At 43.9% G+C, this 26,901-nt stretch overlaps 1 long non-coding RNA gene across 1 annotated transcript in view; it reads right to left on the bottom strand.

Annotated features, from left to right (window-relative positions):
- Positions 1-26,901, bottom strand: part of LOC119167577 (uncharacterized) — a 78,674-nt gene that overhangs the window by 44,670 nt on the left and 7,103 nt on the right. Inside the window, exons 4-5 of the long non-coding RNA XR_012895062.1 lie at positions 23,972-24,022; positions 13,374-20,507 (exon numbers count right to left, since the gene is read on the bottom strand). This is a non-coding gene — a long non-coding RNA (uncharacterized LOC119167577). The remainder of the gene's footprint in view (positions 1-13,373; positions 20,508-23,971; positions 24,023-26,901) is intronic.

Here is a 26,901-nt window from a genome sequence, read left to right on the forward strand (position 1 = left end):
AAGGAAGATTTGCAGAGACTGGTGGACATCTGCGGTAATGAGGGAAATAGGTTAGATTTCAGATTCAGCAAGCAAAACAAAACAGCCTAATCACGTAACCACGGTTACTATGAAGTTATTTACTCAAGAAGCACGCAATATGCTATGTTTTCGGAGTTATTATAATATTTCCGAATAACGTGCGACGGTTGTGAAAATGATGAACTTACTTTGACATTTAACCAATACTTGTCTTTTACGGAGCCTGTTAATCCAGGTAACCTACTCACGTTTTTAAGCCACCACGTCTATTCGTGGTCATTTTAGGAGAAGCTGTGAAGGAAAGCTTGCCCGCAAGCATGGGTGTCCATTTTTTCTTTCGCACGAAATGTTGACGATCCCAGTCCATCGGCCTACACACGCACACGCACACAAGAACACTTCCCCGTCAGTCCACATTTGCCCCAAGTACAGCAAAGTAGACTCCTGAGAGCTGCGTAATTATCTTGTCTAAATTGTAGCAGTAGTTGAACACGAGATAAGAGGAAGAGGAATGAAAAGTGACGCGATCCACACTGTACCCATGACTCCGGCGAGCGAAGAAGGAACATTGGCACGGATGGATACACCGCAGGCTTGACAGTGTAAGCTACATTACTCTTAAGATCAATGATTTACGCGCTTTTAACTGGAACTAAATTTTCCTAATCCTATAGGAAACATAAGTGACGCAATATTATTACCATACGACTGAATGTTTGCGCAAACTATTTTCTTCGTCGTTACTGGAAATGGGCTGCAGCACTTTCTGGCTGCTGTGTCGACCAACGACCCTGGGCAGAAAACGTTCCCCGAATTTCTCACCCCTCCGACTGGCTCCTATGACCATTCCTTACCGCGCGCCTTCCTTGCAAACTTGCAAGCTGCGGTGCAATCAGATTTTTGGGACAATGGAGCTCCGCTACCCCTCGCGGGCCCAGAGAGCTGCAGGTGTATGAACTTTGCAACAGCCATTCGGTAAAGCTGTAATCACTGCTTCGTATACGCCGGCTATCAAGACACGTTCCAGCCAGGTTTTTGACTTATTTCTCAAGCATTTATAATATCATATTTTTCAATCAACCAATCATCAATCAATCATTGATTTAACGTATCCAAAAACAACCATAGGGTCTTTCGTGCTGGCGCACGCAAAAATAAAACAACAATAAGAAACAATACATTACAGAGTGTCTGCAGAAAGTCAAATCAATATAAAGAGCAATAACGCGTGGACAAAAAGTATTCAACGCACAATGAGAACAATAAATAAAAGAGAAGATATTCATGGAATCGGACTGAAAAATAATGCGGAATATATACAACTGTGCGGAAGGCTTCCTGAAAGACGGAAAAGGGAAGAATCTGTGCATGTGCAAATTTTCGTAAGGACAGGGAAACCCTCAGTGATAAAAAAATGACTATAGACAATAAAAAACATAGTGAATCCAGAAATTTGACGTTAGAGAGACTCAGCATTTTGTGAAGGATAGAGTGTGGGACGAAGCTGTCGGGTACAAACAATGGTCGATTCTCTCTGGATACCTTTCGCGGAATTTGAAAATTATTACAACCGAGAAGAGCAGAATATCTTACTCTGAACTAGCTTGTAAAGAAATAACAGCTCAGCGCAATTCTGTCGGCCGTTAAGTGATGACAAAGAATATTTTAGCAGTGTTAAAAAGAGTCTAGTGAAACTATGGGTGTAAATGCTTACGATATTTTCCAGGACTCGCTCAGTGGCGTTACTGCTGGAATTAGCAAGGTCATTCCAGATCATGTATGCATATGTACTCAAGTTGGGAAAGACATATCGCGGTGTTCAATTTGTAGAACGCTATTTGTAGAACGCTATTTGTAGAACGCTTGTTTTACAACAGCAACAACAACAACACACTCATATCATTCTCACATGGCCGAAAATATCTGGCCCATTGAAGCAAATGCTAAGGTCCTGGTGTCCATCAACCTCTAAACGCAAGTGTGTGATTGCACACTTCGGTGGGTACACGTACCGGCGTACATATTTTATAAGTAAATGCACCACAGTGTTAGTGTTGAAACGATGTGTTCGCAAGCAGTTTTAAATAATACGCGGCTTCACCGCGGGGGGCTGTTTACATAATGTAGAATTTGGCTTAGTCATCATGCAAGCCCTTATTCGCATAAAAATGTATCATACTAATTGTATTTGCAGGGTCATGTTTCGGCTGATTCTGACGAGGGCACGTGTGACCTCGACCTCGGATTCGGCAGCCTGCGTTAAAGGTTGCAATAAAGCTTCAGCATTTCAATACATGGTCCATTAAATGTGTATCATGTGTGAGTCAGTTGCACGCTTCTTAACGTCTGCTCGTTAAGTGTGCATGACGTGAGAGTTATTTGACACTCGCAAACGCTACGCCAAATAAATTGTTCACTAGTGCACTCATAAAATTTACGATAAATTAACTATATGCTCAGCCCCGAAGGTTTTACGTAGCCAAAGGAAACGCAAGATGCATTTTAGCAATAAATTAGTACGGCTTCCATCTTGAATTCAAGCATATAAATGCCTGCGAGTTGCATTCACATAAGTTATTTTTTTTCGAAGATACTTCCTTAAACATCGCACTGCGCATGATAATACAGAAAATGCAATCACAGATGTAGGTAAATAAGAATAACTGAAATCTCGTTAAATGAAGGGAAAATATAGCCATCAAAACCTTGCAATATTCAACAATTTTGTCCACTGATATGCAAGCTAAAAACGTATTGATATTGCCATTTCTTGCTGCCCCTCAAAACTATGCTTTAATGTGAACTTTATATAAGTTGAATATGCATGTCGTTTTCGCATAATAATATATAAAATTGCTGGATCATAAATGGAGGCTCGGGAGCTTCGATGCGTTTTGTGACCTGACACGATTCCTTCCTTGTAAAATATGTCTGCTTTTGTATACATTATTTACGTCGTAACAATTGCAACTTCTTGTTGCAAACCTAAATTTCATGGAAAACTTGTACAAGTTGAATTACGCGAATGCATGCACAGTTGCAACTATCACGTACACAAAGCTGACTGAAATTTGTGTTTGTTTTATTGCACTGCAAAAGGCTATATATATATATATATATATATATATATATATATATATATATATATATATATATATATATATATATATATATATATATATATATATATATATATATATATATATATATATATATATATATATATATATATATAAGATCTAACAGACAGTAATGCCAAGGAATGTACAGGGTAGTTATTAGAACCAATGGTGGTTAGAACCAAGAGTGGTTCCCACTCGTCGCTTGGCTTATAGATGGCGCTAACTGACACTCCTATTTCTAAATTCACATATAAACCCAAAAAAGTGGATGGTGGGAAGGCCGCTGTGGTAGCTCAGTGGTTAGAGCATCGAACGCGTTATTCGAAGGTCGTAGGTTCGATTCCTGCTCACGGCTGGTTATTTTTTCATCCACTTTTCTTTTTTCTTATTTACATTCCATTGGTTCTAATAACTACCCTGTACATTCCTTGGCATTGCTGTCTGTTAGATCTCATTAATATTGTGTCAAAGCACGGAAAAACGAGCCCTTAGGTATACACTTCTTGCCCTTATTATATATATATATATATATATATATATATATATATATATATATATATATATATATATATATATATATATATATATATATATATATATATATTTATATATATATATATATATATATATATATAATACTTTTGTTGTAGAAAACAAACAGGTTACGATGGTGTATGGATTGTTATATATGACAATCCATATAAATGTGTGTAATCGTGATGCTATATACACATGGTTCATCCCATAAAAGGGAGCACTTACACATACAAAGATCTACTTGATGTAGTGTATATGGTGTGTCCGTGCCTTATAAGTCCGAATTTGACACCTTATATGAACTAACAGCATCATATATTGCTGTATATATCCCCATATATGAATCGACCCCACCAGATTTACATCCATATATGGTAAACGGAGGCCACATATGCTGACATATATGCTTATATGTGGCCATATATCACTTATATACGTTCATTATTTGGTATTTTCGTAAGAAATGTCACTTTAAATTCAGCACAACGTTACGAGGTGGAGTTAAATTATGCCGTACGTGACTTCCGTGTCACGATTATCACGATTATCATGTTTGGATGTGTCTTTTACCTTCGTCATCTACTCACGTCAGGTCATACCAAATTTAGTATATGTGGAGCTAGCGAAACGGCCGCGAGCACGCTGTGAGCGTAGTATGTTGTCATGTTCCTACATGACACGCGTGTAGGATTATTGTGTTTTCACCAGTAATACATCGTCATTTATTGACCTCACGTAACACCAAATTTGGTATATGTGGAGCTAGAAAAACGACCACGAGCGCATCATGAAAGGTCCAATATACTCCAATGTAGCGTTGACGCTCGCGCATGCTAGGCACAGCAACGCTACGTTAGCAAAACGGGAGCACTCTATAGTCTAACGCCAGACATGACAGGCGCGAAATGCAACATGATGCATTTTGCACAGAAGCGTTACTCAGACAACACTGCGTCTCCCTATTTTTATGACAGAGGGATGCCGGACGCGCTGAAACGCGCATGCGTTAAAGGAACGCAGCGTGGCGCGCGCCTGTGAGTATATGGCAGGATGGGCGGTTGGCATGGCAACACCAGCGTGACGCGACGAAATGAACGCCCGTGAGCACGTGCACCATTTCACGTCTAAATGTATTGGCGCCTTGACGGTGGCGTGTAGGCATGTTCTCTCACGACATGGATCTCATTATTATGATGTTTGCACCAGACGCATACCTTCGTCATTCATTCGCGTCACGCAATACCGAATTCGGCATATGTGAAGCGAGTGACACGGTCGTGAGCGCATCATGAGGGTGGCACGTAGTCATGTTCTTACATGGCACGCATGTCGTGATAACCATGTTTGGATGTGTCATTTACCTATTTCGCCCGTTCGCGTTGCGTAATACTGAGTTTGGTACATGTAAAGCTAGCGAAACAGCCGCGAGCGCATCATAAACGTAGCATGTAGTCATGCTGTTACATGACACGCTTCTCATGTTTATCATGGTTGCACCAGTCACATACCATCGTCATCCATTCACGTACCGTAATACCCAATTTGGTATATATGACGCTAGCAAAATGGTCGTGAGTGCATCAGGAGCGTGACATGTAGTCATGTTGTGACATTACACACATGTTATTATTTTCATGTTAAGGTCTGTCGCTTGTGTTCGCCATGCAATCATGGCATACCATACCAGTTTTGCAGCATGCCACGTGAACGAAACCACCGCAAGAGCTTCAGCACCATAAAATGTAAATCATGACATTCATGACGTACATGTCATGATCTTCATGTTGTGACTAGTCAAATATGTTTCTTATACAGTCATGTTGTGCCATACCAAGTTTGGTATTGATACCGTTAGTTATGGAAGCGGCCAGGAGAGCTTAAAGTCGTAAGCGGATAGATAGATAGATAGATAGATAGATAGATAGATAGATAGATAGATAGATAGATAGATAGATAGATAGATAGATAGATAGATAGATAGATAGATACGAGCAAAGTCACCTAAGTTCACTAAGAAATGCTTCGCATTAAAAAACTCGGGTGACCTCAAACTGATCAGCTTGTTACTGCTGGGCAGGGAGTGGTGATCGTGCGCAAGGCAGCACACCTCTGATTCAGCCTGGCTCTGATGAGTGGGTCTTCAAGCATCCAGTTGGTAGTCTCTTCTTTGTCTTGCTGTTGGTCAAGCAGGGTAAGTTGGGCTTGTTTGCTGAAAGCAGCGCAGCTTGATTCGTGAGCGGGGCATTCCCAGAGGATATGCTCCGTCGTTGCTGGCTCGTGGCGGTAATCACAGTAGGGGTCGGAGTACTTTGTCGGGTGTATCTTGTGAAGAACCAGCATTATCGTGAAACTTCGTGTTTGCAATCTTCCGAGTGTGACCTCGTAAAGGCGGGTGGATCTTAGGGGTGGGGCATTGTGTTTTGTAGCTTCTTCTAGTTTGGCTCTTCATTGCCGCCGGTGTTGAAGTTTCGCTCGGTAGTTGCCTTCATGGTTCTCACCTCTGGTCATCGTTGCGGCCTGCTTCGAGCTCGCATCCCGAGTCGTTCCTTGCTATGATGCTGCATTGCTCGTAGATAAACTAGCTCATGTGCCGGTATAATTGTGTGTGCAGGAATTAAATTAACTCGTATACGGACTGAACATTCTTGAAGTTGGGCGGCATAGTGCAGGAAGTGCCTGGCGTACGCTGGTGGCTTTCTTCTAGTTTGGAGTGTTTGAAGCACTTGCTGCGAATTCGTGAAGATGTGAATAGCTTTTGGCGATGATCCCACTTGATTGTAATGGGCTAAAGCTTCCGAAATAGCGTACACTTCAGCTGCTTCGCGCAGTAAGCAGGATTGAGTAATAAAAAATGAGGACGCTTTCCCTTTTCTCAGGTTGAAAAATGCCCCTGTGTTGGAGACTTCTAGAGTGCATGAGGCATCCGTGTAGATTATATCTTCTTCGTTAGGTATAATTTTATGGTGTTCAATATGACACAGAGCGCAGTATGCCCTTCACTAATTGTCCGAGGCTTGGCTATATGTTTTGGAAACGGCCGATTGTCAGTCACGGTAATATCTTCGCATGGAAGAATGGTGGGCAGAATTTAAGGCAGGTCTTGGTTGTTTAGACCTATCTCGTTTCTGATGGCTCCTCCAGGGCGGTTAGCTTAAGGCGCTCGTTTTCAGCTTGCAGTGCAGGCTCTACATAGTCACGTAATAGAAGAAGTAGACCTGTTCAGTACGGGTCTTTGACTTTGGTGTATTTCAGTAGCCCTGTGGCGATTAGAATGAATGTTTTGTTGATGCGTTCAAGTTTTTAAAGCTGGGTCGCCGTCATTTGCAGGAAGGGCAGCTCATATAGGAAGGAGCCTTAAGTGGACGAGAGTTTGTGCGAGACTTTTAATTTGACCTTCGGATAGGCCTCAGGCGCAATTTGTCAACTTTCGCCGCACTCTTGTTGTCTGTTTCGTAGTGCACAACGCTTTTTCTACCAATTGAGTGCACTTGACATTTTCTTGATAGATTATGCCCAGTACCTTAATGTGCTTTTTGCGCTGTATGCTTGTGTTGCGTACAGTAAGTTGGATTTTAGCTCGAATAAATTGCTGCTTGCTGTTGTTTGTAGGTTTCAGAACAACTCTAAATTCTGTCTTTTCCGGTGAAACCAGGAGATCTTGGCTGATAAGGAAAGTGGTGATAACATCAATTGCCTTCTGGGGTTGGTGCAGTTGCGTAGAGATGTCTCACGTGTTACAACAAATTGTAACGTCGTCGGCATAGATTCCCACCGAGACTAACTGGACTTCATTTAGAACAAAGGCAAGTGGGTGCATTGTTATGTAAAACAGTGCTGTAGAAATAACGGCTGCCTGCGGAACCCCAATTTTGTTGGAGTATGATTGACTGGTGAAAAGAGCCTATTTTTATAGAAAAGGTCTTGTCCTTGAGAAAACTCCGGACATAATTATACAGCCTTCTACCAACAGGCAGTTCTGACAGCTATCTTAGAATAGTATCATGGGGCACCGAATTGCAAGCCTTCTTTACTTCAGTACCTACAATAGTGCTCGGTCAATAAGGTGAGGGGTTCTTTAGTACGCCCTCCTATAGGCACCGGAGTGTGTCTTGAGTAGACAGGTGAGATCTAAAGCCAGTTTGGGTCCAGTGATAGTGCTCCCCATTTTCTAGCATTTAGGTGAGGTGCTTGTTTACCATTCGCTCCATCACCTTTCCGATTACTGAAGTTAATGAAATGGGCCGAAGGTTGCTTGCAGTCGTCGGAGGTTTGTTCATATTAGGCAGTGGTATAACGTTTGAATGTTTCCATTCTTTAGGGAGATTGCCATCTTCCCATACTTGATTGATGATAGAAAGAAGAGGGGTTAGTTGGTCCTCTGTCAGGTGCTGTAATTGTTTGCAGGTAATCATATCAGGGCCCGAAGCTGTTTTACAATTTTACTCCTTCAGTGCTATTATAAGTTCTTGAATTGTGAAGGGATCATTCAATATTTCGTTGCTTCGTTTTTCCTCTGGCCACTTTGGATACTCCGGATGCCTTGCCGGTTGTGAGAAAAATGTGCTGGCGCATGTATCGGCGGTGGTTGATGCTGACGAATGAGAATCCAAACAGAGTTTTTCAGCTACTGTTCGAGTTTTTTCCCAGCCTTTCAATGATTTGACAATGTTTCATAGCATTTGATTATTTATCCGACCATGTAGTTGTTTGTAGCAATCCTGCCACTGCTGCATACGTAGCTTACATGCGTACTTCGATGCTTGTCTCGCAAGAAGATTAGGCTTCAGACCATTGCGAGCTGATTTTTCAGTCTTGTACGCATGTAAAGCAGCTATGCGTGCCTCCCACAAGTTAACGAGGTGCCTACCGGACGCAGGCCTTTGAGGAATGTTTTTGTAGGTTTTGTTTGCCTTCCTTGTCACTTCTCGTACATGTTTTGTGAATTCGTGAAAAGTAACCGTTTCAGGGCATCAATCATTATAAGACCAATACTTGTCTCAGTCAATGAAGGAGCACTCCTTTGACATAGTAAAAATTTCGCCCCAGGCAATCACAATTGATAAGTGGTCGCTGCCAATATTGTCGGGCCATAAGTTCCAGTGTGTACTTTTTGGCAAGTGCCTAACCCACGTCAGGTCTGGCGATGTATTATTCTCCCTTCTGGGGATACTCACAAAATTCTCCCTTTTGGAGATTCTTGTGAGTATCACCAGAAGACGCAAGGTGCGTTAAAAGTTCCCAGAATTAAGGTTGGACCTTCAGGGTATATTTTAATGAGGGGGAGCTCCATATTACTTGATTTGGGAGGGTTGTAGCAGTTTTATATTTCGTATGTCTTGCCTTCTAACTCAGTACGAGTCTGAATGCATGATAATGAAACTGAAAAAAGGAGTTTGTGGACCGCCGGAAACTTCTTCTTTGTATACGTAACACATCGACCAGATGAAACGCCAGCATAACCTGGAATTGGGCAATATTTACGCGTCTCCTGCACGCAGATACCGGGAGTTTTTTCGGGGGCATTTATGATGTAAAGAAAGTCATCAAATTTGTTGGGAAGGTTTCTCGTGTTCCACTGAATTATCAGAGGCATGATTCTGAATCTATCGTTTCTTCTTGATCTGCCCTGGCAATAGGCCTGACGCATTTGTTACCTTTACTCGACGTTTCTTGGTTTGAGTGCCTCAAGAATGTGTTGCATGGGCTGTAGCTGCGCAGCAAATTTATTTATTTATTTATTTATTTATTTATTTATTTATTTATTTATTTATTTATTTACATATACTGCCAATCCCAATTAGGGATTATTGCAGGAAGGGCACAAACATTGTGAAAGGGCGAGATTTATACAGAGGGTACTCACTGAATTATTATAATAACGAGTGAGACAAAGCCGACAGGAATACATTTGATGACTACATCTGTACCACTAAAATACATTCAGTAGCATAGGACATCAATTTTAACTAGTACTGAAAAAAATGAAAGTGAGCACTTCAAACAGTGGACAAGAAAAAAAACAGGGTTCGTCAGTTCTGAAGACAATAAATAACATTCGAGCAGAGATGAAAAAGTTTCCAATGATTGACTGTTTGTTATAATAATTGTCAAGTTATTCCACTCGCGAATTGCTAGTGGAAAAAAAGAATATTTCAGACAGTCCGTCCGGCACTGATATTCATTCAGTGTCTGAGAATGCTTTTGTCGTGTTGGCCTCGTTTCTTTAAATGACATATACTTTGAACTGGCTATGTTTAGCTGTTGGTGAACTAACTGATATAGGAATTTCTGACGTGCCAGTTTAGCGCGGTTTTTTATTGTTAAGAGACCTGCTTTTTTTTTAAAGTTCTGTGGGTGAGTCAGTTATTCTGTACTTGTTATAGACAAATCTTATCGCTTTTCGTTGTATTTGTTCTAGGGCATTTATGAGATTGTTTGTAAAGGGAAACCACGCGACGTTTGCATATTCTAAGACAGGTCTGATGAATGCTTTGTAGGCTAGAAGTTTCGTTTCAGGTGGCGGGGAAGCGAGACTTCTACGAAGGAAAAACAGCCGTTTTAATGCAGTTGATGTGGCATGACTAACATGGATATCCCATCTAAAATCTTGCGTTAAAGTTAAACCTAGATATTTGTGTTCAGTCACTATCGGAAGTGGAGAGTTATTTATAACGTAAACAAATTCATATACTTGCTTTTTTCTTGTTATCCTCAAGAGAGCAGATTTTTTAACATTCAGGGTCATTTGCCAAAGAGCCCACCACTTAGATATGAACTGCAAGTCATTGTTCCGTTTTACATGATCTTCTGGGGCGTTTATTTCCTGGTAAAGTATACAATCATCGGCGAAAAGCCTCACATTAACACCAATGCCAGCAGGTAAATCATTAATGAAGATCAAAAATAAAATGGGGGCCACTGCCCCCATTTAAACACTGCCCTGCAGTACACCTGACGTAACGTTGGCTATGGTAGAACTTTCGCGATTGACTTGCACATACTGTGTTCGGTTACTCAGATAATTGTCGATACAGTCAGTAAGTGGGCCTGCGCCTATCGTTGCTTCTAATTTTTTTATAAGTTTTTTGTGTGGCACCCGATCAAACGCCTTTGAGAAATCTAATAGAATTAAATCAGTTTGTTTTGTACAATCTACATTGAGGTAGATGTCGTGAATTAGTTCAACCAGTTGGGTAACTGTAGATAGTCCTTTGCGAAAACCGTGTTGTAGTGGCGATAAGATGTGATTCTGGTCAAGATACAACGTTAGATGTTTAAGAATAATGTGTTCCAGTAGTTTGCAAGTTGTGCTGGTTAGTGAAATGGGTCTCAAATTTGAAGGGTCAGCTTCGCTACCAGATTTATGAACAGCAGCTACTTTTGCGATTTTCCATTCTTGGGGGAGGAAACAGGTTGATATAGACTTATTGAAAAGTATACACAACTTTTGGCTACTTTTTGCTGAATGGCTACCCATTCAGCATATCGCCTAAGAAATTCATTTGGCAAGTTATTGGAACCGGCACCCTTCTTAGTATCTAATTTTAACGACAAATTAAGCACTCCGGACTCTGTCACAAAAAGTGGTTCAATATGTCGGGTGTTGCAAATGTCAACATGAGGCACATTTCCATCGTCAATCGTGAAAACAGATTGGAAATAGTTATTTAGCGAGTTTGCTTTATCTTTGCTTTCTTCCGGGGCCGCGGGCCTAATACGGTTTTTGGGATTAAGGTAGTTCCAGAACTTCTGGGGAGACGTTTTCAAAAAGCTGGGTAGTGTACTTGTAAAATAGTTTGCTTTGGACATTTTTATTTGGGATTTCATCTTAGTAATTGCTTGACCCAACTTATTCCGAATTTGCGGAGTAGATTTTGCCTTCAAAGTTTTTCTGAGGCGCTTTACTTTACGCTTGCATTGAATAATTTCACGCCTTATCCAGGGATTATGTTTGCGTGTTTTCTTTGTTTTGGATGGCACATAGTTAAGAACGCAATGTGTTACGACTGATTTGAATCTTGCCCATAGTATTTCCACATTTGTGCTTGAATCATTCGCAAGTAGTTCAAATGAAGCAAGTTCATGGAAAAGATAATCAAGTATACTGGTGTCATCGGCATGGTTAAAGTCAAGATAGGCAGAAAAGGAGTTGGACAGTATAGGGATGTCAACTATAGAAATGGAGCCCTGAATAACTTCGTAGTATGATATGCCCTCAAGAACTTCAACCTGTGCATTATCTCCAGGAAAATGATCGCTTAAGAACACCAAGTCTAGTATATTAGAACAGCCCCCTTGGATACGGGTAGGCTGTTTTACGATTTGGGACAGATTAAATGTCAACAAGATGTCAATGAGCGCACCCGTGCATGCGCTGTTGTGTTGCATTGTTCGCCAGTTTATATCGGGTAAGTTAAAGTCGCCGAGCAAAATTAGCCTGGCTCCGAGAACATACCGATGCATATACGTGTGCAATGCCTGCAAGCTATCCTTGTCTGAAGATGGGCTGCGATAAACGCAGCCAACAAATACTGGGCGAGAAGTGAAGAGAAGCTTGCAACATATTGCCTCGACTCCGATAACCTCAGGAAGTATTTCAAGGGAAAGCTCTTTTTTAAGTAGGATGGCCACTCCTCCCCCGCGTGTCTGCCTATCTTTACGAATGATGACGTAGTTGGGGGGTGTTACCTCAAAATCCTTTATCTCATTTGTCAGCCATGTTTCTGTCAAAGCCACGAAGTCAGGTTCAATTCCAAGAAGTAAGGATTCAAGCGGTACTAATTTTTGAAGCATGCTGCGGGTGTTTATGGTAAGAAGTGTTATTTCTTTCGTTGGCTGCGGCGTTGTGGCTCGCCTGATGCTTCCGCTTCGTCGTTTTTTTCATGGTTAATGGTGTGACGGCCAGCGCTTACGAGCACAATATTATTTGTATCGTCATCCCATTGGTATAGATCTTCATTCACTTTTAACTTGTCATAGACCAGAAATACTTTGTCTCCGGCTTCTTTTTTGGGTTTTTGCAATTTGCCAAAGCATTTTTCTGATGTATCTTACTCTATTTGAGAAGTCCTCTCCAACAGAGAAAGTGGTGCTCTTTAGTTTCGTGCAGTTTCTAAGAATGGTTACTTTGTCTCGGAAGTCGAGGAGTTTCAGCATCACTGGTCTAGGTTTTTGAGCGTTTTGTTTTCCTATCCTGTGGATTCTTTCTATTGGAACGGGTTTGATCTTTAGTATGTTCTTAAGTATCTGCTCACTTATGGTTTGTTCGAGGGTTTCGGGGTGCTCGTCTGCCTCCTCCGGTACGCCATACACAAGTAAGTTTGACCTTCTAGACTGGTTTTCTAAGTCGTCTATTTTTAACTCCAAGTATTGAACGGTGTTTTGAAGATTGGTTACTTGGAAGACACAGGACGTGATCTTGTTTTCCAGTAACGTTACTTGTTCAAGTTTTGCTTCAATAGATTTTAAACGTTCTTCTTTTATTTCTTTTATGTCATCTGCAACTACTTGAAGCTGTTTCATGATCTTGTTCATATCGGGTCCCGGGTTTGTTTCAATGTCGCCACTGAGCAACAGTAATTCCTTGATACAGGTACACATGTCACTCCATAGGGCACAAGTCTGCCTAGGGCACGGCAGCACTATTAGTTATAGGTAATTTCAGCGAATACATTTGTAATAACGCCTGCTCACCTGCGGTAGATAAACAAACGGGTTGAAGTGTTGCATCCTGGCAGTGCCGCCGTGCCCTATGGCTTCAGTCAAGGGGCGTCCAGTCTTTATACCACTCCAGTCTGCCAGCAGCGCCGTCTTCACGTTGTGGCGATCAGCGTCGGGGCATGAAGTCACGGCGCTCATATTGCTCATGCGACGCTCGTATTGCGCATGCTCGGGGGGAGTTCCCCTTGACTCAAGGTTAGAGCGTCTTTGGGAGCATTTTGTTCTTTCAATTGAATAATAACAGCTTTAAGTTCATAAATAGTTTTCTGTTGGTCACAGATAATTTGCAGATACTTTTTCTGGGAGTTTCGTAGTTCCGCTAATTTTTGCAAAACGCTTGGGTGCGTCTGTGGTGCAGGTGAGGTAATTGGTGGAGACTGCGCAATATGCACCTTAGGTTGTGTTGCCGACTGCGAGCGCGTCGGCGGTGTGAGTGTTAGTTGGTCGGTTGCAAGAGACGGAAAGTTCTGTTCCTCTGAGGCCCCACTCAAGCTTTCGAAGAGAGCGGACGTGCATTTCTTGCTCTCGCGTCTGTGAGAGACACTCTCGCGTCTCCTGCAACGCTCCCATTTTCTTTCGCGTAGGCTTTTTGCCTGTGCTTTAGCGTTTCCTCCCGCGTCCTTGCCGCGCCTGGTCACCCCCTACATGGAATACATGGTTGAAGGAACCACGATTTCGGCAGAAAACTGGTCGAACGGCTCTTGGCAGCCATCACCCGGTTTTCGCGCCCAAGAGAAGTGACGCCTTGAGCTCCGCCAGGCAACGCCGCACCTGAACGGTGCCCATGAAGCGACGCCCCCACGTAATGACCTGAAACCGCACCCGCCGCCCTTGCGAAGACATGGTCTACTACCTAAGATCCCGCCTGACGCCATCCACATGGGGCGGCCAAAAACGCCCGTCGAGCTTACGAAGCTGCTGCCATGGCAACTGTACGAAGCTCTGCTGAAGGCCGCGTCGCTACCGCACCAGCCGCCAGCGTCCCGCGACAAAGTGCGGGTTCACCCCACAAACAACACATTCACCCTTAGTGTGCGAGAATCCGTCCGAGCACAAGCCTACCTTCACATCACATCACTGCAGATTGAATTCCGGACCATCGAATTTCACATTTACGCCCCACCACCCGACTATGCATTTCGTGGCATCATGTTTAACGCCTACTACAGTTTTACTAATGCAGAAATCTTGAAGGACTTGCAAGAGAGCAACCCACCTATGCCTGTCGTGGATGGCCGTCGCATGGGATGGAGCAAACACGAACTCGTCACCATGCTCGGAGATTGTTTGCCACAATAGATCTTTTATCACGGCGTCTACATTCGCCTCTCCCCCTTTTACCCAAGAGTAGAAGCATGCTTTACCTGCCGCAAAGTGGGTCATTGAAGTGACGTTTGCCCTCATCCAAAACACAACCGCTGTGCGCGTTGTGGCGAGGAACACCCACCGATCCCACAGGGAACCTAACCGACATGTCGTGTCCGCTGCCTCGTTTGTAAGGGCGGTCACGCAACGAACAGTTCAAACTACAAATAACGTTCCGTTAAGAAGCCTAACCTGTCCGGCTACACACTGACGCAAGCACCCGATGAAGAGCCACACCTGCAGCATTCATCAATCCTTCGCACCAATCACTCACCATCCGAAGAACAGTGCACGCCTCTCGGCCAGCCGCAGCAGCAGAAACAAACCGACCATTCCGGACCCCGCAACCGTGGACGTTCCCAGTTGAGGTCCTGGTCCAGGCCCCGGTTTAAGTCCAGATCCAAGTCACGGTTCAAGTGACGGTCCAAGTCCCTATCGCGGTCCCATTCTGCTAGCTACCTCAACTCGTGCTCGCTCCTCTTTCATTTTCTCCCGGTTCGTCCAAGGAATTGTCACAGTCATCATCCGTGCCTAGTCCAAAAAGCTTGCCTGGTCCCAAAAATCCCCAGCGTCGCTCAAAGTATCACCGACGTCGTCGCAGAATTTACGAGTGAGGAAGTTGGTCAGGGAGAACTCCTCACCTAAGGCACAACTTTCCTCGCAGCAGTCTGAGCTCTCTAATGTCTCACATATGAAACCTCACACAACACATCCAGACATTACAAGAAAGCGAGACAAAACCCTTGAGTACCAGCCACGACCATGTCGGAACCGATGGAGGCCGTCTCTTCCCCATCCCAGCCGCAATCGCAGCCCCCGGGTAAGCGCAAAGCAAACACCTCCACCGCGTCGCTTCATGCTGAAACCGATATCGCTACGGTGGTCTCTAAAGCAGTATCTGCGGCTCTCACGACCCTAGACGCGAAATTCGAAGTCCGTTTCAACACTCTGCAGTAAGCCATTGCGGACACGAGCACCTCACTGAACGCCCTGAAGAGTTATACGGAGGCCACCTATACTTCACTGAATGCTCTCAAAAATTACACGGAGTCCACCACCGCCGAAATCCGTGCACGGCTCGAGCGCCGCGAGCATTCGTCCACGTTCGGCCAAACTGCCACGCTGCAGGTGGGCTCCAAGCCGGCAATGGCTAAATCATGGCGTGGCCCACACTGAACATATGGCAGCCACCTGAATCAGCTCGTACAGAAACTGCAAGCTGATCCGCAGGCAACAGAACCAGCCCCGGATGTTATCGCCTTGCAAGAGACGTCTACTCTCTCCACCCTCCCCGGTTACGTAGCCTACCATCAGCTTGATACGCATGCTTTCTCCTGCACATCCACGCTCCTTCACAGCAGCCTCGTAGATGTACAGCATGAATTGGAAGGAATGGACAATCAGCATCTGATCGTAGAGATTCTACCATGCAAATGCACAGGCAAGTCGCTCTTTGTCCTGAATGTGTACACTTCACCCCGTGAGAAAGCGGCAGACTTCTCTCGCTTTTTCACTGAGACGATCGCTGTCGTCGTAGACGCGCATCTGCTCTTGCTTGGCGACTTTAACGCATGACATCGCAATTGGGGCTACACGCACGCGGATCCGAATGACAGAAAGCCATGGTCGTTAGTACAAGACTTTCACCTTACCTTACTTAACGATCCGCAGCAGCCGCTCACACCAATAGGCAACAGTGTGTGCCATGACACATCGCCGAACCTAACACTGTGCGAGAACGTTACGCGAGCTACTTGGGACAACACGGGCCTTTTAGTGGGCAGTGATCACAACATCCCCATGGACAACAATTCAAACGCGCCTCAACAAGAAGCCAAAACCCACAGCTCACATTAGCGATTGGCCGAAATTTCGCCAGTTGCGTGAAAAACAAGCCTCCAACACCATTACGGATATCAATGAATGAATCGCTTCCATGCAAGAGCACGTGCAAGTCAAAACTTTGAAGTGGAGACTACCACCGACTTGCCCACAACCGACTATCGCCCCATCCACATGTGGGATTCACGCGCTGGCCTCATGCACGGGTGGCGCCGGCAGCGTCACAACAAGAAATTACGCCGCCGCATCGAAGCGCTAGCGCGTGGAATTGAGAACCACAGCCTCGCCCTGGCGAGACAGCAGTGGGGTCAGCTGTGAGACAGTCTCAGCGGGCAGATGAGCTCCACGAGAACGTGACACTTACTACGACACTTGCTCGATCCCTGCGTGTCCAAGTCGTCTGCGCAAAACAGCTTCACCGGCTGCTACATCATTACCCTGGCACGGACGCCGAGCTTCTCGAAAAGTTGGCTCGTCGTTACGCGAACCTCGCCCAGCCGAACGCGCTACCGGAGCGCTTTCCCACGTACAGCGGCAAACCAACCCCCAACAAGACGAAGCTACTACGAAGGCGGAAATCTACGCCACAATCGCAGAACGTCGGCGCCTGGTCCTGATGGCGTAAGGAACAAGTTCCTCCGAAATCTCGACGTGAAATCGGTGACTGCGCTCACGGGGTACGCTAACGAGTGCTGGCGCATCAGCCACATACCACAGGAGTGGAGACACGCGAGGCGCGTATGTATCCCCATACCACCCAATAAGATCAACATCGCCAACCTTCGCCCCCATATCGCTAACATCTTGTATTGGCAAGCTAATAGAATACGTTGTCATTGCGCGATTACGGACCTATGCTTAAGAAAATGACCTCCTCCCTCACTCAATGCTCGGTTTTTGTGCCCACTTATCGACGCAAGACGTGCCAGTGCAAATACAACATGACCTCCTTCGTACTTCACCGAAGACCGGCACTCGTGCCGTGCTTGGTCTAGATCTTCAAAGGAATTCGACTTGATGCGACACGAAGCCATCGCCCCAAACCTTGCCGCCATTGACCCGAGTGAACATACGTATAACTACATATGTGACTTCCTTTCAAACCGTACCGTTGAAGTATTGTCAGCCGGTGGCTCCGCCTCTAAACACCTCACACTTGGAGACAGAGACACCCCTCAAGGAGTGGTTTTTGCTCAATTTCTATCTAACCTTGCTATGCGCATGCTGCCTGCTTCACTCGATGAGATCCCGGGCCTTCGTCATGCCATTTATGCAGACGACGTCACGCTGTGAAGCTACGAATTCAGACAATCAGGTAAAAGAGACTCTCAAACGTGCGGCCGACGCCGTCATTAGCCATGCGACGCATGCAGCCCTCACGTGCTCAGAGAGCAATTCGGAGCTGTTGCTGCTTCGTCCTACCGACCACCATGGGAGCAAGTATCCTCCCCAACCGGCAATCTAAATCTATGTCAATGGTGTAGCCATACCACAAGTTCACCAAAAGCGTATTTTAGGCCTGTTCATTCAATCCAATCCACGGAACACCATTGCACTGGAACGCCTCACCATTGCCGTCACTCAAACAACCCGCCGCATTGCTCGCGTGTCCGCTCGAAAGCAAGGCATTAAAGAAAAAGAGCTACTTCAGTTTGTCCACGCCTTCGTCATATCTCGTCTCACGTACGCGTTTAAGTGCCAACCACTGGCACGCGTATGCTCGCGTCTACGCATCAAAAGCGTCCAATGCGTCTCTCGGCGTCGGCTTCGGAGGGACATACGCGAGCAGGCGCGAGGGATCAAGCCGGGCTTGATATTTCGCCTCGCGTACGCTACGTCACCACGCGTACAGCGGCGCCAACCAACCAGAGGCCGCGATGACTCCGAATGCTGTGCCTAATGGCCACCGCTTCGAAGGCACAACCGAGTGCTCAAAGCAAGCATGAAAACTACTCCAAACGTTCCTGAAAGAGCGCTTCGTAATCTAGAACGACAACGAAACGACGAACGACTGCGAGTGCTACCAGCGTGACCGCGGTTTCGTGCCAAGTTCGAGCGACGCCGACAAATCCAGCGAATGCCGGCCGGCTATGCTAGCGCCGGTCCCGTGTGCGATCGTCGGCCGAGCGAAATGAGCATGTCGGTGTTCTTGTGCTTTGATCTGTGACTTCCTGTGCTAAAAACGAGTGTACCCTACTGAAAAATCCTGTACAGATAGGACCCGTATCATACGATGTTATTGGATACAGGTGATACAGGGATTATGGGCCATATGGGGGATACAGGGATTACGGGCCATATGGGGGATACAGGGCTTATGGGGCATATGGGGTATATGGGCCATACAGGAGTTAAGGGTTCGTGGGTAATATAGGTGATAGGGGTCCGAGGAATTCTCCGGTCCTGCTGAAAATCATAATATAGTGCAAAAAAGAGAGAACAGTCACACAAAACCACACACCATATAATTTTAAGCAAGCATAAACTAGCCCCAAACAAGCCCTTCTACAGAACAACCCCGGTTACTTTGGGCAAGTAGTAAGGGTCATAAGTAATGTTTGTCTAAGCATGGTAATAAGGCTATACCAGTTTATAGTGTAAAAAATATGAATATGCCACAATGGGCAATTTAATGGTGCTTCGAAAGTACAGTAGACTAAACGGGTGGAAGTGTTGTATGTAGTGTAGTGTCGGGACATTTGAGAAAAACAAGACAAATATTTTTGCATCCTCGAATTTATTTATATGATTACTATAACTTACTAAATTCTTTACTTATTTGTTTAACTGTAAGTTAAAACATAAAGCAAAATACCATAAAGAGTACTGACACAAAATTTTGTGGCTAATATAGCCTGCGACATTGATTCCCTTGAACGTACATATATCTACAAATTGGATGAACAATTATAGCTCAGACGGCCAATTATATGAATATTAAAGTTTGCGTGCCTGATCCAGTGCTATATGCCGCATCTCGCATCATTGAATCACTGAAAGTGACCTGAAGCTGAGTCCCAACTTCCAGGTGCCACCATTGTTGCTGAGCTCAGAGTTGGCACAGCTACATTATTGACATCATAGTCGTTATTGCCTTTTGGCCACACTTGTGCTAGCAGGCTACTATTCAGCGACTGCTGTGTTCATGCCTAATGTAAACATGTGGAACGTGAGGATGCCTCAAGAAAATCTTTGCACCCGAACGAGAACGATCAACTTGACGACAACGAAATTGTGCTGCATATGCAGCAGCAAAACAATGTGAGCACATAACGCAGGCAGCACAGAAGTGCGTCAGTGTTCTGTGTGTAAGAAGGAAGAAGAACAATACGCCATGGTGGGCCGTCTCTTAAGCCAGAAGCGCCGAGCGGGAGCTGTTTGCCCCAGCGCCTTGATTACTGTGTCGGTTGTCACCGTCCACTTTCAATATTGATAGACCTGCTGTGCAAGTGCTACTTACACCTGGAAGCCCCGTTTTATGTGTACCATTTAGCACACTAGTTGGCATTTGTTGCATTCCGTGGCTCGTGTTCTTAGAGCTGTGCCAAGCTAAAACTAGTCTGTAATAAACAGACAGCAATTGTCCATCTGTCCCATGCTGCAGCAAGCAATCCACCACATTGTGACTAATAGGCTGTCAACAATGTTAATATTGCAAGACAAAAATTTGCGTCAGTACCTCTTTAGGCAATAATCACTAGCCACAACCTCCAAATTTCTCGCTGTCAGAGCCCCGTTCAGGGGCACTTGTTTGTCCTCTTGATGCACAAATACTCCAATGCGGGGCTACTATGAGGCTCTTGTTCTGAAGCTGAAGGACACTCCACAGGAGCTTTGTAGCCTCCTTGCATTACGACCGCAGCCAAGCCCACTGCTCCTTCTTCTGCCTCTCAAATGAACCTGCAGGAGAAAAATGTCTCTGTGATCCTTTTTTCTTGTGTGTGGGAGTTAACATCGTTACACTCACCCTCAAATTGTTGCTTTAACACTTAAAACTTACTAGCATAACTACTTCAAAAAATGAAGTTTCAATAGTGAAAATTGATCCACGAGGTTTCACAATTTTGAATTCAAACAGCTAAATAGAAGGCCTCACAGAAGAATATGCGTGGAGCTCTAGGCACGTGCATGAGTTGTGATCTGTGGCCTTAGCACAGCATTTAGAAGGGCACATGTCTTTCCTACTGAGAACGAAAAATGGGGTAAAAATTTGAAGTAAACAATAAGTAGGGGTACGCAAATATTCATATTTTTGAATATCTTTTGAATAATATTTGCTATTTGATTCAATTCGTACGGCAAATTTTGCTATTTGAACTATTATAACTTACCAGAGACAAAAAATAGGGTCAATGTCTGACTGAAAGGGACCCTCCAAATTTTTAATATGTTTCACCTCATCACACTCGTATTGCATGAAAGCTGCATTTCTGGCTCTGCTACGGTCGCAAATGTACTGACTCTAGAAAAGGCCGATTCTAACAAGGAGAAGATAGGTGTGGCAGAGACAAGGGCTTACTTATACTGCTTTTTGACCTGAAATTTGATCAACTCTTTGGCTGCATGAAATCGTCCATATGAACACATCTGTGCATATATAAATTCAATTGTGCATTGCCTTATTCTTTATAAGGCAACTACGAAACGCTACCCTACCAACACTTATCAATTTTGCGAAAAGGAAGACTTTCATCTCATAAGAATAAACTTTGGAAGCCTCTCCAACTTTTTCTAGAATTTCACATGAAGTACTTGAAAAAATTCTAGAAGTATTCGAGAAATTTCAGAAAAATATTCAATTTGCACACACTTCAATATTAGAATTCACTTTGGCACACATACTATAAAGTTCAAGAGAAGTGGGAAAACCAGAAATAGTTGAGCATTTTATCGCACACTCCTGCCACAGAGAATTATTTTTCTTGTTCTTCAAGCACTTTGATGATGTTGAAGCAGGCAAAACCATATAAAGCATAGCCAATTAAGGGCACACTTGCACCAGAGCGACCTTTTCCTCCTGTTCTTTGAGTGCCTTGACGGTAACATTTAATGTCCAGCAATTTAAGGCCTCGATCATCTACTGTCATCACTTAAATCTTTTTCAAATTGTTCTTATAAAGTGTAGCAGATGGCAGATATACAGGAATTAGGCATGCTAAAATGGGCATTTCTTTCACAAATTCAGTATAGTATACACAACACTCTCCATGAAGCAGTTTAAGTGGCCCAGCAACCCTTTTCGAGCATGGTGAGAAAATGCTGCCGAGGGTAGTCGAGGCACCTGAGAGCATGTGAGACAGACATGATGGGGCAACACACAGCCTGTAATTCATAATTTATTATCAGTCACCTGAAAAACGCTGTTTCCCCTAAACAAATAAGGCTCCAAATTCAACTGACTGCGCTTCAAGTGCAATGTGTACAACCGAAACCGGAGGCTGCCACATGCCCGTGCACATGTTCGTGATTACACTGAGAAGAAGCCCCATGTTTGAAGAAAAAAAAGGGGGGGGGGGATAAAAGAGCTCAACTTCAGGACGCACGTTGATAAATAGGCATAGCTTCTTGTCCCCCAGTCATCCCCTCCTGCGTGGCTTTGAGTGAGCTCACTCGAACGAAAGGTGAAAGAAAGCACGTAAAGTATGTGACGAATTCCTGTAGCTCCGCTAGTATTTCGCAGATTGCAAAATTTTTTGCAACAGACGATTTAGGATGAATTAAGTTTCTCTAATGAAGACATTTGATGATTACTTGGAAAGGCTTTTCAGGGCTTCTTCATTACAAGGCAATGCGAACATGTGCCTGTAACTTGAAGGTAGGAACTCTTCAACCTGATATGGTTTTGTTATGGCACAACGTAGTCATTATAATTCCAGCTTCCAGTTTTAAATTTAGTCGACCTGTTCCAAAACTTTACCCACTGTACAAACCACACCTTTATATCAGTAAATTATCCAAAAATGAAGAAAATACAATTATTATGTGAGCAAATACAGTACATGGATATAAAAAAGATAAGTGCAAGCTGCAGGAGTGTAAATGGCATATTCAGGCTGTATGAGGAATGTCGTGGAACTGGTAGAGATGAGTATTAATGCATCAATAGCAAACAAAAATATAAAAAAAGCAAAGCTGCCCACTTTGTTATTCATGAGGGCCAGAACTGTAAGCGGCAGTCCCCCCCCCCCCCCCCGGTGCTGCCCCCCAAAAAGCAAAAAAAGTGGATAGTTAAGTCAGCCATAAAATAAGGTGCTTCCACACAAGCATGCAACCACAGCTGACACAAATGAGCACTTAAACAGCATTAAAAAAGAAGCTCCCAAGCATAGCCCCTAATGAGCCCTTTGCAGCTACACGAGCTATCAACAGCTGTTTCGCTGAAGCATGCATGCTCCTGCACCCTCCTCTGAAAGAAGGCACCGCGCAATAGCCTGCATGCTTCACACCAAATGCTGGTGCAAAAGCCCCCCAAAAAAATGAGAACTCAGGACACAATGTCATGTAGAAGCTGCTACAGTGCTATGAAAAAAGCATGCAAGAAACTTATTCATTTCAAGGCTTTGCCTTTGTTTTGCTATGCATGGATGAGTCATGTCAATATTCCTCGAACCAGGGTGCAAATGGCAACTATTGGCACCCTTGTTCAAGAATCATAGCAATTGAGAATCGAGATTAGCAGTAACCTCTTTTGGATTCAATCTCACTTAACTTTACAAAACAAAACGCTGGTTAAAGCAAATGTGAGTGCTCCCAAGAGTGAAGGGTTTTTGTGCTGTTAGTGACCAATGACCAAGTCTGGTGAGTCAACTTACGAGTCCGTTAAAATATGATTATCTTTTTCACCTATAGTTTCAGTGCTCCATAAAAGCAATATATTGCATAATAGGTGCTCCAGCTGGCACCTTGCAGTGTCTCGTGGCAGTGTAGCGGCCTCCCTCCACATGAAATCGCGCCTTGAGCTCTCAGTTTTCACAGCTCACACATATCTCAATGCACAAGCATTTGTGCACCGACTCAATATTTATAGCTGAGAGGCCAGAACTACAAGAGGGGGGGAGTCGAGGTTCCTTGACATGCCCTCCTGTGAATTTCTTCCCGGGACATTCTCATAAAATATCTGAGGTGCCATCTCTTTGAATAGAGATTACCTTACTGGATTGCAGTCACTATATAAAGGTCTGAGGTTGAAAGGTTGTAACTGGAGCACCAATTATGCAACACATTGCTGTTAAGGAGCATTGAAACCATGTGTGAAAAAGATCATCAACTGGAGCACCAATTATGCAACACATTGCTGTTAAGGAGCATTGAAATCATGTGTGGAAAAGATCATCATATTTTAACGGACTCGGAAGTCTACTCACCAGACTTGTCAGACTTGCAATGAGCAGCGAGTCTGAGTCCACTAGTAAGGCCTAAGGAAAAAATATATTTCATGAGTGAGTGTGAATGATTCGCAGATTTCTTTTTAACCTATGCAGGGTGCTGCTCAATATAAGCACGCAGAGACAGGGTAAATGCAGAAGTGGTTCAGCTGGTAAGGCAATGTGTTATGATATAGAAGAGTTCTCCGGTTGTCCAGAGAAGTGTTACATTATTAAGTAGTACCATCGATCATCTTACATCGCTGCCGAGAAAACACTGACCAGAAAAAATTTGAAACAATGCAGTGTGATGTTTTGCATACAAAACAGCTCCTAATAGCACCTTAATAGGGCATCAGTCAGTCGGTCTATGATGAAGATTTTATAGATGATGCTGTGCAGTCACTGAGGAGGTGTTTTGAAAGAGAGTCTCGACACTGAGGAGTAACAAGTATTCACCGACTGCAGCAGGGGAGCTCCTGGTCAATACTGCAGTCTGCATGAAGGGACTAGTCGGGCTGGTGATGAAATCATTGCTTGAAGGATTGAATATTCTGGAGTGCCTGAGTTTCATGCTTGCGATGAGTAATACTTGATGATTGTCTCACCATCATTGTTAGACCCATTTGAGTTGTCAAGTGATTTAACTAGCCATTCATTTAGAATAAAATATTGCAATGGCAATTATATGAACACTTTCAACAGCTGCTACCATTGAACATAAGGGCGCAGTTATGAGTGCTGGTGCGTGCTATTTGGATAAATATCACTACACGGCTTGTTTACGTGGTGTGCTCTCAGCACTTTCTATTCGTTGAGACTACCGACAGCACAAAAACCCACTCACTCTCAGCAGCACTGACATTGACTTTAACCAGTGTTTCCTTTCGTGAAATGGAATCTGAAGAGTTAAGTGCTAATCTTTGTATAGCATTCCCATTTGCTCCTATTTCCTTCATTGCTTCGTGCTTGTAACAAAACTCTGAGCTAAGACTTTATCTTTGGACCCCAACCAGCATTTGCTGGCGTGCTAAAACAGGGGTACAACAGCCGAAATAGCATTTGGAGCAATTTTTGGAGCAGCAAAATGTTACTTTTGGAGCACTAAATTCCAAGTTCGGAGCTGGTTATGGAAAAAAAGAACATGCATTTTTATCATGACATAGCGAATTTGGAGCACTATAAAAAAAGGTGGCTTACATTTAGAGAAAAAACATGTATAAACAATTCAACATAATATAAATTATGTAGTGTGAGCATACTATTTACTACTATTTCAATGAAGGTAGTATTTTGAACCACCTCGCTAAGGAACCAATGATAAAGTCCATATTAGCGTTTACTGCACCTGTTAAATCAATTGACAAACTCTGAGAATTTCAATATCAATCTGCCGATATTGTGAGCTTGAAATTTGGAAGATTCGTAAAAACGAGAAGTAGAGGTGGTGAAAAAAAAAAATTGGCGCACAATTTAGTTTATTTCTGTAGAGAAGCATAAATGTCACACACTGCTTCAAATGATTGACAGTAGCTTATTTACACGTCAGTAATTATACTGGTACTCAGAATTTAATGGTGTACAAACGCATGAGTAACTGAGCAAGATGTGAAGTGTCCTAGTATCGCGAACAGCCCCTTGTAAATCTCAACACGCTTTTTCGCAGGCACCGGTCTAGTGCGGCAAAGGTGACTCAAGCAGCTTTAGAACGAAAGTCAACAAATTTTCTTACCGCTCACCACCCCCCTCCCACCCACCCTTTTCAGCATGGCTATGTGCCGCTTCGGCTACCTTGCAAGATGAGTTTGACCAGATAAAGTAACAACGGCGCACGCCCGTTGCCCCGGCGACGGTACTAGATATCTATCGCCAAGACCGTGGCAAGGACGCAGCTTCCAGCCAAAATTTGTTATTTGCCACTGCTAAGGTAATCAACACCGGCATTTACAGCACGTCGAAGCCTTATTAAGCCATATCCGCGTTTCTGGCAAGAGAACTTACATTTTCCGCGAAGGGTTGGTGCAACACATTTTTGTTTTAAAGTTCTGCCATCCCGCCGATACATATCTGTTGTGGTCAGCGGACCGATAGACATGCAGTGTTGTTACTTTATCAGATCGATCACGTCTCACGAGCATAGGGTGGGTGGCTAGATTATTTTAGGTATATTCTAGGCAGTTTACTTCGGGTTTGCGCGCTTTTAGTGATGGTGCAAAGCTGCAGGTGGCCGACATGGCCTGCACTGCTCACCGCAATTAGTACACCTGAAAAAAAATTGAGGCTGGCTGGGCATTTTGGCGCAGCGTGGTGAAATTTTAACAATTTCACGGGTTTGGCCCAGCTCGGTGCAACAATCGGGAATTGTATCAAATTGGCGCGATTGGCACAGCTGCTGCACCCCTGCTAAAAGGGCCTGACGTTAAACTGTTCAAGCTTTAGCAGTGCATTTTGGGGGATGTTAAGTCAGCCATTGGAGTCTACCCGGTCACTGCCTCCAATTAAGGGGTAGCGACAATAACTTTTCTGCTCTATGTATCTACTTTGCCATTATTGAATATGACAGCTCTGCGGGTGTATGTAAACACTGCCTTACTTCAGAGCACTGTGTTGATTAGAGAATACCGGCAAGTCCCAGACTTCCACGTATTTTTTACCCTATTGTAATCATTTTTGAGCATGTAATGATAGCAACCAGAAGTTTATACTAATTTGTTCAGAGCCTTGCGTTCTATTGACCGAACCAAAGTATGGTTTACTTTACTTAAAAAATTGCATTTTTTTGCTCCTGTACATGATTTTGGACATTTTGCACACTTTCTTTAAGATCAAATGAAAGTTATTCTAAAGGATCAAGTTCAGTTCAGTACACCACCATGTGTTGCTTGAGTACGTGCACAAACAATCAGCATGACATCTTTTGCCATTTTAAA

Source organism: Rhipicephalus microplus, chromosome 4, assembly GCF_043290135.1.
Source record: "Rhipicephalus microplus isolate Deutch F79 chromosome 4, USDA_Rmic, whole genome shotgun sequence".
NCBI lineage: Eukaryota > Metazoa > Arthropoda > Arachnida > Ixodida > Ixodidae > Rhipicephalus > Rhipicephalus microplus.